This window comes from Anguilla rostrata, chromosome 9, assembly GCF_018555375.3.
Source record: "Anguilla rostrata isolate EN2019 chromosome 9, ASM1855537v3, whole genome shotgun sequence".
Lineage (NCBI taxonomy): Eukaryota > Metazoa > Chordata > Actinopteri > Anguilliformes > Anguillidae > Anguilla > Anguilla rostrata.
In genome coordinates, this window is record NC_057941.1 from 22,265,338 (window position 1) to 22,276,171 (window position 10,834).

At 41.9% G+C, this 10,834-nt stretch overlaps 1 long non-coding RNA gene across 1 annotated transcript; it reads right to left on the bottom strand.

Moving 5' to 3' along the window:
- Positions 1-1,139: 1,139 nt before the first annotated feature.
- Positions 1,140-9,792, bottom strand: LOC135263266 (uncharacterized). The gene is made up of 3 exons (XR_010332420.1): positions 9,658-9,792; positions 6,735-6,942; positions 1,140-3,338 (listed from the first exon to the last, which is right to left on the bottom strand). It is a non-coding gene; the product is annotated as an uncharacterized LOC135263266 (long non-coding RNA).
- Between the last annotated feature and the right edge of the window lie 1,042 nt (positions 9,793-10,834).

Below are 10,834 nucleotides of genomic sequence, written 5' to 3' on the forward strand. Positions count from 1 at the left end.
TGGAGCCATCATTTTAATTAATAACATGACGAGTGATGGGATTGGGGGGGGGAGGGGGCTGTGGGACAAATGATAATTAATATGACTTGCTGATGCTTTGCATGAAAAAAATAGTGCTTCAAGGTAATTGGGAAATCTGCAAATGTCTTGTCCCCTCCCTCGCGCGAGCCGTAGTTGGCGCATAGCAGTCCATTAGTCATCCGACAGCTGGGCCAAACAAGCCAGAAAAGCTCCTCCTACGGCCATCTCCAACTGACCTTTAGCGATGATGAGCGGGACCGCTCTCCCAGAGTGCGGCTAGCTTCACCTGCTGCGCTCAGCGGCCTCGTTAGCCACCCAGTCACCTCAGGTGCTCAAAAGCAATGAAATTTATAGTAAGTTGCCCTGTGGTTCTTCTTTCTTTAACCCTGACATCTTCAACTCTATATCGGCACCTTTGCAAAGTGGTAGGACACCTGAGGGAGAAGCCTTTCCAAAATACCCTCACCCCTTGCCTTCTCCAAATGGATTGAATCACTGAAAAGCCAGAGCAATTAAGAAAGGTCCTAACTTTTCAAGAGCAGATCTGTTCTGCTCTGCAGCCTATTACACAATGTTAACATACAGACCATGGCACATACTTAAGAGTCACATCTCCAATGTTCTCTAAGGCAGGGGTGTCCAATCTCGTCCGAAAAGGGCCTGTGTTGGTGCAGGTTTTTGTAAAAGCCCAGCGTTATCACACCTGATTCTAGAACAAAAAGCCGGCACCCACACCGGCCCTTTTTGTATAAGATTGGATACCCCAGCTCTAAGGCCTTATTACACTAAATAAATATATAAATAAATAGGCATTCCTTTTTATGTCAGAAAATGTATAGGCCTAATGTATCCTGGTACAGTTAAAGACCACCAGCAGGATAAGAGATGCAGGTGGGTGTTAGAAATGTTTATTTTGTTTATTTTCTATACTGTCTTGCACCATGTCAAAATTAGTATAAATAGGACACTACCTGTATGACACTTGCCTATTTTACCACTACTTAAGCACCATAGTGGCCAAGGTGAACATCACTTTAAGCCAGAAAGGAAAACATTTTGTGCTTAAATGAGCAGTCTGCAAATAAACGCTCAGTGGTAACAGAAAACAACCACATATTGGCCACATGCATTGAATTTGTATTGACAGGGAAAGGAACAGTAATTCTCACAATCTGGTTCTCTTTGGAAAATGTACTCCAAATCGTGGAACACAAAACAGTACATATACTTGGCACTTAGCGAAACTAAGTGATATATTACCATTTTTTCACCATTATTGGTGATTTTATATGACCCCACTATTTATAAGTAATAAACTAATTCAGAAGAACAATTCAGTTTTTTCTCAGAAAAAGAACAAAAAGACATGGTAACAACAGCATTGCATTCAACACCTCATTGTTTCAGTTCATGCTTTTCTGAGGTTTTTACTGGACCACATCCATTCCAATTTCTCTGATGACGAAAAAAGACAGACAAGCCATAATGGCCACGCATACCCATGCATCCATAACATTCGTCATCGGGGGAGATGGGTGCGATGGCGTTTGATCCCGGCAGCTGAAACACACACCTCTTCTCCCCCTATGCCTGTTACTCATCTGATAATGATGAGCAGCTTAGCCTACATGTGAACAGCATCTGATTTGCTCCACCTCCACAGCAGCTGTTTTCATGCACACAGCCTGGCCATGCCTTCAGATGCGTGACAGGGATTACAGCAGCTCTCCTCAGTGTTCCTGAACGCGCAGTTCTGCATGTGATGCCTAAGTAGGAGGCTTTGATTCTTCTAAAACAGTAGAAATGTGTGCACAAACAAGTAAATGAACTGCATTTTTTCAGAGAAAAGCATGATTGTAATCTCCAACATTGTCTTCGCTGTCTTAATGTTCCTTAGCCGATGTTATTCGGTATTAGTCATTCGTTTATCACTAACTACATGCATTGAGCAATTCTATTTCAACACTTACGCTTTTCCCACCAGGAAAGTGTTAGGCCCACACAAGACACTGCCGCAATGAAGTCAATGCCACGTCTTGATGTTCGCGGTTGTTATTATTAGTAGTATTATACATCACCTGCATTTTATTTATATGCCACTTTTCATTCCAACAGAACCATAGTGTATTCAACAGTCAAGAAATAAAATGAAATGGAATTTGATTTTTTTTTGCTGAAACCACCTTGGTTGAGATTCACCGATGAGAATATGTTAGCCCATCAAGGCCATTCAGTCCAGTATTATGGGAATCAGGAGCCCATGTAAGACGGTTCTGAGCAGCGGGGATATGCAGCGGGTGTGGGCCCTCTCTCAGGGCCAGTGATGGTAATGAGGCGAGCGCATGTGTGGCAGCAGCAGTGTTTCACGGAGATGAGCTCGTAACCCCTGCAGAAAACGCTGAGGTGTGCCACAGTTTGAGTATGGGTACATCAACAATGCATGTTTGCATATTGCAGAGATTTATGCTCCAACCCATAACATACTGCTTCTTCTACTCCCTGCACTAAAGGTTGGTGCATTATGACGTTCCTTTTTTTACAATTACTTCTTTATATTATGCTGGAAACAGCATGTGATGTTTTTGGCATGAATTATGTGACATAAGAGGGTTATGAACGTTAATGTGTAACTTGACAAGAGGCTGTAATAAGAATCAAAACTACAAGTCTTATAAATCATTGATATTAATATGTTTGTGTCTTTCCAAAAATTGGTAATTGGTATGAGTCTAGGCAGGCAGAAAAACAGTTGCAGGCAGGTTTTACATTTTGGTTAGATGCCACGCTTAACCCCAATTAATGACATTACCCTTTCTGCACTGTATGTTTTAATATACAGTAAGTCTACCCAAACTATGTCAACTATGCATGCCCTATGTATGCCTCATTTCAAAAAGACAGTGGCTATTTTTGTGCATGACAAAAAAACAAGAAAACGTGTTTGTATTAAGGCTCGGACAGAATATTTGAAAAACAAAAAAGAAAAACCAAGAATGAGCAGAGTTCCTCACAATCCAATCTAGGGCAGTACTTCCAGAAAACAAGTAGGTCAGTGTGCCTCCTCTCCTCTTTCCTGTAACCTAGTACTTTCCCGTTTCACACGTTCCACAGCACATTTACTGTCTGTCTTCAATTATTTACAGAGACAAAGAAAATGTGGGAAAGAAAAAGAAGCTGCAAACATAGAATATGGACCGAGTGAGAGCGCTTCTCTTTTCTTCTCTTATACCTCATTTTTGCCTCATCAACAGCAGTTCGTCCTCCATGCTCAGCGATTTCTGCAGCGGCTTTCCAGGATGTGGGGGCCATTGTCTGGGCTGAAATAAATGCACAGAATAATAACTACGCCCTCGAGAGGCATTGTTACAACATATAGATCCCTCAGCAGAAATACCGGTAAAGAGAGCAGTATGAATGCACCAGGCAAAGCAATAAGGAACATGCATGAATGCAAATATAAAGATAAACGGACAATCATCTTGAGAATTTAGATAAAACTTAAAAAACAAAACTTTGATTTAAAAAAAAAAAAAAAACAGTGGCATCAAAGCAAATGTGTGTTAATGATTTTGTTTAGGCAGGACGCACGCTCCATTCTCCGTCTCGGAAAGAGAGAGAGAGAGAGAGGCCCGATTAATCAAGTGCTTATCTAAAAGAGTGATGTGAGGACGCTCGGACAGAGATGCATGGGGAATTTTAAAAGGACCCAGTCAATGGAAATTCAGAGCTGCGCAGCGCTTTCATTGCCCCGTCCGACCCACCCCACCGGGCCTGGGGGGGATTACTGTTTAGTAGTCTGTCCCATGATGCACTGCAGCATTTCACCTGAGCGGGGCGAGAGAAAATACCAGCGACTTTTCCGCGCCGATTCTTCACTCGGCCCGCGCTCCGTTTATTGATATCGGCATCGCGCCCCGCAGTTGCTACGGCGCCTGCCTCATTTGCATACAAGGTCAAGTTCGCTTCCTGTTAGGAAGCGCTCTCAATGGCATTTTCTCCCGTGTCCTACGGGTCACCTGATCAATCCTAATTTGCTAACAAGTGAAAAATAAAACAAGCACACTTTCACATGCTCCTGAAGCATATAGCACTCTGTGTAGGAAGTATGGCTGGAATGATGCATGGATTTAGACTGCAGTATTGGAACTTTGGCTCCATTTCTTCCTTTGCTCTATGGGCTGACTGCAAATTTGCTTGTGTCTAGCTCTTGTGGAGTTTGCTTACCATGTTAAATGCACTTGTTGTAAGGTGCTTTGGATAAAAGCCTCTGCCAAATGACTATAGTGTAACTGTATTGCTATTTTGTTCAATTTAGATTTCACTGCTTTCAGATCAGGCAATGGATGAATGCTTTTTATGTTCTTACGAATAATGTCTTCAGTTAAGCAGACTAGTGCCATTTTAAAACCACCTGTGTAAAATATATCTAAGAGTATATCAGTATATTCATACCTTCTCAAACACCTCTTATTACCAGTACATGGTTGCAGGCCAACCCTGGCTCCACCAACATTCATTTTGGGAAAACAACCATGTGAACATTTTCATTTTGCTTCAACAACAGATATCACAATGGTGAGTGAATGGTGGGTGTGTGCTGCGATAGACTGCTGGCTTGTCCAGGGTGTATTCCTGCCTCTCCCCCAATGCATCCTGGGATAGGCTGCAGCACCCTCCGCGACCCTGCCCAGGATAAGTGGGTATAGATAATGGATGGATGGAAAGAGATATCACTCTCAGTAGATTGCGGTAATATTAAAGAAACCCTCATTATTTTTAAATGCCATCGAGGGTCATTTTGCAGATTTCCTACATGAATAAAGACATATTATGGCCCACTGAAAATGCAGGCATATGACATTTCTAGTCAAATGTGTAATTCATTCACATTAGTATGAAAAAGTGGGGCTCTGCGTGTTAAAGGCAGCTGATTTAGGTGCTGATGTGTGAATGAGAGTCAATGTCTACAGAGACCATTAAAAATTTTACTCTAGTATTTATCACCTAGTGTACAATGTTTTAGGAATCAAACATACTATTTTATATTACTTTAGCAGACCCATTTTCAGAAGTGGTTTGTTCATTTGCCAATTGTTTTTGTTTACAGCACAGTTTGCAGGTTTTATTAAAAGGGCAATTCATTCTTCATAGCATCTCATTTGTATTTTCTGCAGATTCTGTCTTCATACAGAACATTTTGCATTTCAAGCGTGGCATTTTGATGGCATTTATTAATGAAGTTTAAACACTACTCCATTTATTTTGTAATTGAAATGTGGACCACAGTCTGATTGCGTTTCAGTGATAAACACTCAGACCAGGTGTCTAATAAAAAAACATGGAATTAGGTATAGCACACTCTGTACTAAATAGACAGAGGTGATGCTGCCATTTTCTTTCCTTACAGCAGGGGTCTGTATAAGAGAGGTATCGACAGGGACTGTGTAACAGGTTGCACTTGAAGCCTTTACATAATAAATTCGGAAGTGAATAAGCCTCTGGGAGATTCCCCTCTATTGTTAATGGGAACCTTCCTGCTGTCTGCTGATGCTGGCCGTACTGTGGGGCCAAATTGGATTTCTGTTTATTAGAAAATGGAAGGCTGTCACCACAGACTGTTAATGGTGAAGCTGTGAGAAATTAATTGAGCCAACTAAGCTCAGACTTGTGGGAGAAACTAAATCAGAGTGTCTTCCACGGTCCTCTTTCAGACGGCAGGCAGTCAGTGACTCGACCAGTGATCTGCCTCTGAACAGCCACAAGTGGTGCTGCTGGGTGTGCTGGACACACAGCCTACTGATATAGTTGGTGCATGGCTACCTATCAAACTCTCTGCTTTGCAAAGACACAATCTAAGACTGTGCAGCTGACATTAATGAAAGCAAACTTAAATTCGCTGATGGATGCTGGAGGATCATATACAGGCCCACTGATTTCGTTCAGGGGTATGGTACCAGCCATGACAAGTGTCAGCTGTACGGTAAGTGTCAGAGTATCAACAGTACAGGCACAAAGTTGTTGTTAACTGCACAAAAGTCTGATTTAATCAACATCCCCGCCCACAGCATCTTGTTTGTTTCTTTTCTTGTGGCAATCCTTAAATTCTAGTGTGCTAACTAGAGCATCTGTTGTTGACTGTCTTAGCCTGAATCATCCAGGCTGTCTTAGGCCTAACTTCTGTCTCTTTCTTGCAGCATCTGGCCATTGCCAAACTGTCCACCTATTTTAAAAGCAAAAATATAAATGTACTCACTACAGCGCGTGGGTGGCTATGATTGGACAAGCAGGTCGGCAGTGGCCTCTCTCACATACAGTTAATTAATACATAAAGTACATTTGCATTCACTTAGCAAGAACATAATGTTTTTTCTGGGGCCTTCGATTTTTTAATGGTTATAACTCATTCATTGATAAAATAAATAAATAAGAAAAAGCCATTTGTTTTACATCAGTTTTAAGGAGAGGCTTCCTAAGAAGATATAGGCTACTGTATTAATCAGCAAGTCTACATAGCAGTGAATGCAATTAGTACAAAATCCAGCAGCCCCAAGTGCTTGCCTCAGGAGTATTTTGCCACACCAAGAATTTCAGTCCTGATCTTCGGTCATTGCTCTAGCTCCTGTTTAAATTCAGGGACGAAGTTAAGGTTCTCCTGACTAACTAAAAACCATTCCATGGCCTTATGCCCTATACATATAGTGCCTGGACCTCACCGTATGCTCCAGGATGCAGTCTTGCTCAGCAAGTGCCGATTTATTTGGTGACCCAGCCAGTCTTCCGAAACCTGGGAAGACCTAAACTATCACCTGACCGGAGGAATGCGGTCGGGACATCCGGACACACGTCGGCTTCCTCCCAGTCCTCCCTCCTTAATGCCTCAGGCCAACGAATCCCCCATTGCATCCTTCACTTATATCCAATCTAGAAGGATATGAACTGGATATCAGGACAACTTCCAAGCAGCACCGCGATGCCCTTTGTCACAGTGTTTGTTTTTTATTCATACAGGCCCCGCTAATGAAGCTGTCTGCCTGTGTGAGTGATTACCCCTGGAGCGCAGTGCGCAGAGACGCAACATGCCTCATCCAAACTTTATTTTTCCCGCACTCAGCGCATAATTACAGTGTAATGGAGTGTCGTTCTTGCTGTAGCCTTTTTAACACGTTCCTTCACTAATTTATTTGTTTTTTTCCCCCCGCAAAGTGCAAATTTCACTCATGGGTGAAAATTCAATTTAGGCGCACTGCTGTAAGTCCCGGCACACACAAGAGTGCGCATTAATAAAACATACAGCCGTAACGCGATACAGATTGGCCATCAGAGGGGATCAAAACAAAAACTTGTTTCTGTATAGAAGTGCACCATGAATTCTTTTATATTTAAATTTTATTCATTATTATTATTTAGACACAGACCTGGGGGGCAGGGGTTGGGAGGACTGCTACAGGGGTGGGAGGTGGGTGGTGGTAATTGACAATTGTATTGCAATGTTTTAATAATGTGAGAATATTGGTAAAACAAAAAGTTCACCATAAGCACGGGAGCAGACATTTGCTACCAGGGCAAAAACCTTCTGTAGACAGAACAGCGGGGACACCTGCGGGCTTTTCTTTGCTTGTGCGATGCTTAACGAACGCACCACACGATCACCTAATCGTGCTTCATTTCACACCCACAAAAACAATGAAGGCATACAGTGCTGAAAGGCTGGCTGTATTCTGTCAAAGAAATTAAGGAGCAGAGAGAATGTAAATGGACTGCATTTATATAGCGCTTTTATCCAAAGCACTTTACAATTGATGCCTCTCATCTATGATTTACAATTGATGCCTCTCATTCACCAGAGCAGTTAGGGGTTAGGTGTCTTGCTCAGCGACACTTCGACACGCCCAGGGCGGGGATCGAACCGGCAACCCTCCGACTGCCAGACAACCGCTCTGACCTCCTGAGCTATGTTGCCCCTTTCTTTTGAATGCTTATCCTCTGTTGGTCTGCACGTTGCCAACACTTTTGCATACTATGTGCACCTTCTCTTTTACAAACATACCACACAAAGCAATATCACTTCTGAAAGAGCACACTTTTCCCTTACTTCCCTCATGAAACCTCTAATGATGTTGACCAACAGTGAACATTTTACAGAGCACAGGAATTATTTGTGTGTTTTATATAGCTTTATATAGGCTTCCAGTGAGAAAGGAACTACATTTACAGTAGTAGAAAATCAGGCCTACAGTAGGTAAAGGTGTAACGGCTTCTTACACTTATACACTCTGAGCAGCGAGTCCCACAGTTCAGTCCCCTCACAGGCCTTCCAAGCCCACCTGTTTTTCCGGCTTATTCACTTTGTCACTAATTACAGTGCCCCCCCCCCCCCCCCCCAAGAGAGCAGTGCACTCTTCTCAGAAGCACCACAGCAGAGAAGAGCAACACTCAACCTGCTGTTGTCTCTTTATCCCTCTCAATCCTTTCAGGCAAGCACTTGCCAAAATGTGCAAAATGTGATCAAAAATGCAGGATTCTATACAGTATGTTATTTTACAGGGTAACCATCCACACACAAAACTACAGTCTTAAATTATGGTATACTCTGTTTACATACAGGTTAAATTGGGACTTGGGAACCCTAAAATGGGATGTATCCTGAGAAATGTGTGGCAGCAGCAGTGATGGTGATGGGGTGGTGGCAGAGGGCAATGGGTAATGAACAACAAAATAAATGTAATACAATGGTACAAGCCATCTGTCATAGCTGAAAAAAGCTGCCACATTGGATGTTATGATAAGCTCTGAAATATATAGGCTACTCTCTGCAATATACTGAGCAAATGCTAGAATGAGCTGCCTGCTAAGCCTTGACCCCATGATTAATAAAATTAAAAATAAAGTACAATACGTATCAGCCTAAAATGTCTCTAATGCACCATGCATACATTTTCAGAAAAGCAATGTTCTAAACAGTATTTATTCTATTGATGCTTTGGCAATACGTACAGTGTTTTTAATTCCGCAAGCGTCATTAATTATGAGTAAAGCTGGGTGTTTGTCATGGTTGGAAGTGTCTTGGATTCTGTGATTTTTGCCTTTATTTCGCCGGTCCGAGACTGCCCCCATTTTTTGTTATTTCCGCATTTTGTTTTTAGTGCTTTCCATGATTTCCCGGCAGTTTTGGATGGTAAGTGTGAACTATAACTATAGAGTTATTTGTAGGCATGTTATGTCTACGAATTGTAAAAATGATGAGAAATCAGTTGTTATCCTGTAAAATAATGTCCGTTCCCTCTTTCGTCCACCTGCTTCTTTACCAATATTTCTTATACAGTCGAATTAAAACGCAGTATAATGTACTTTCAAACAAGGGAAAATTCAATCAACGGTGGCATTTTCTTTGCTCTTTGCATTCATCAGACGGCCGTTTGCTCGTAAGCCACCTCATTTCTTTTTAAAATGCGTAAACAAGCCGGCAAGCAATGTAGTAGCTGCCTACGTTCTCTTAAGTTAAATGGTTTCACTTTAAAACGTCAACCAGTAAAACGCCGGCCAGTAACACAAATTCGCTTATAAGAAATCGTAGCTAACTTTGAAGGGAAGTAAAGTTTTCTAAAAGTTCTAAAATACAACTGATAAATAACTTACTGCTTCTCAACAGGCGCTCTGTTTTGTTCGTTCTGCCCGCGCTGGGTTTCCGCCGCCTCTGTGAATTCATTCAAGAGACATTGATTTTTTTTCATCCTTTTTTCTGATTGGTTGAGTGTGGAAACTAGCTTGTTCGATTCAAGAAAACTTCATTTTTATCCCTAAAGTTGCCTGGACGTCAATAACCATCGTCCCAGTCCAATTTAACCCCTCTGCACATAGTCAGTTTCTTGTATATTTTCTATTTTATGCAGTCGAGTAAAATTTTATCTGCTGCTGATAGGTGACCTTTCTTTATATGCAAACGCTCATGACAAAAAAAGGCACGCCGTCTGAAAAGCCCCCTTAGGAAGACAGATCACAATCAATCTTTATTAATTAACTTTCGGTAGATTTTGATTGACATTGTAGGAAGGGACACGTTCTGCCTTTGTTGTCTGCACAGATTACAGTATGTGTTTTTGAACGTGTGTGTGTATAAAAGGGGGTGACATAGCTCAGGAGGTAAGACCGATTGTCTGGCAGTCGGAAGGTTGCCGGTTCAAACCCCGCTATGGGCGTGTCGAAGTGTCCTTGAGCAAAACACCTAATGCCTAACTCCTCTGGCGAATGAGAGGCATCAATTGTAAAGCGCTTTGGATAAAAGCGCTATATAAATGCAGTCCATTTACCATTTACATAGATGTGTATGTGTTCGCATGTGTACATGAGTGTGTATGTGTCTGAATACATTATGTTCACACATCTGTATTTGTTTATATGTGTATGCATGTGTGCGTGTAAATATGTTTATGTTTATGTATGAATTGTGTGTGGATGTGCACACATACTAATTGTCTATGCTTGCATATGTGAATGGGAGCGCACCATATTAATGTACCTATACATGTATTTGTGAAGTGCTTACATGTGCACACAGCTGAGTCTTGTTTCAGGCTTAATGTAGTCTCTGCATACATTTCACACCCTGAGAAGTGAGCGTTTTCATTATCAACATTGGCTTAAGAGGTCACTAGTGCTTCCATCATTGCCTTGATCTTAGCCGGTGCTCACACAAATCTATTCTCATTTTCTCAATGGTCGCAAAGTTGTAAATCGCCCCCGCCCCCACTCCCTGCTTTGCCCGGCTGATATTTTATTGAGGTGCTTCAGCTTAATTATGATCATGAGAAAATGG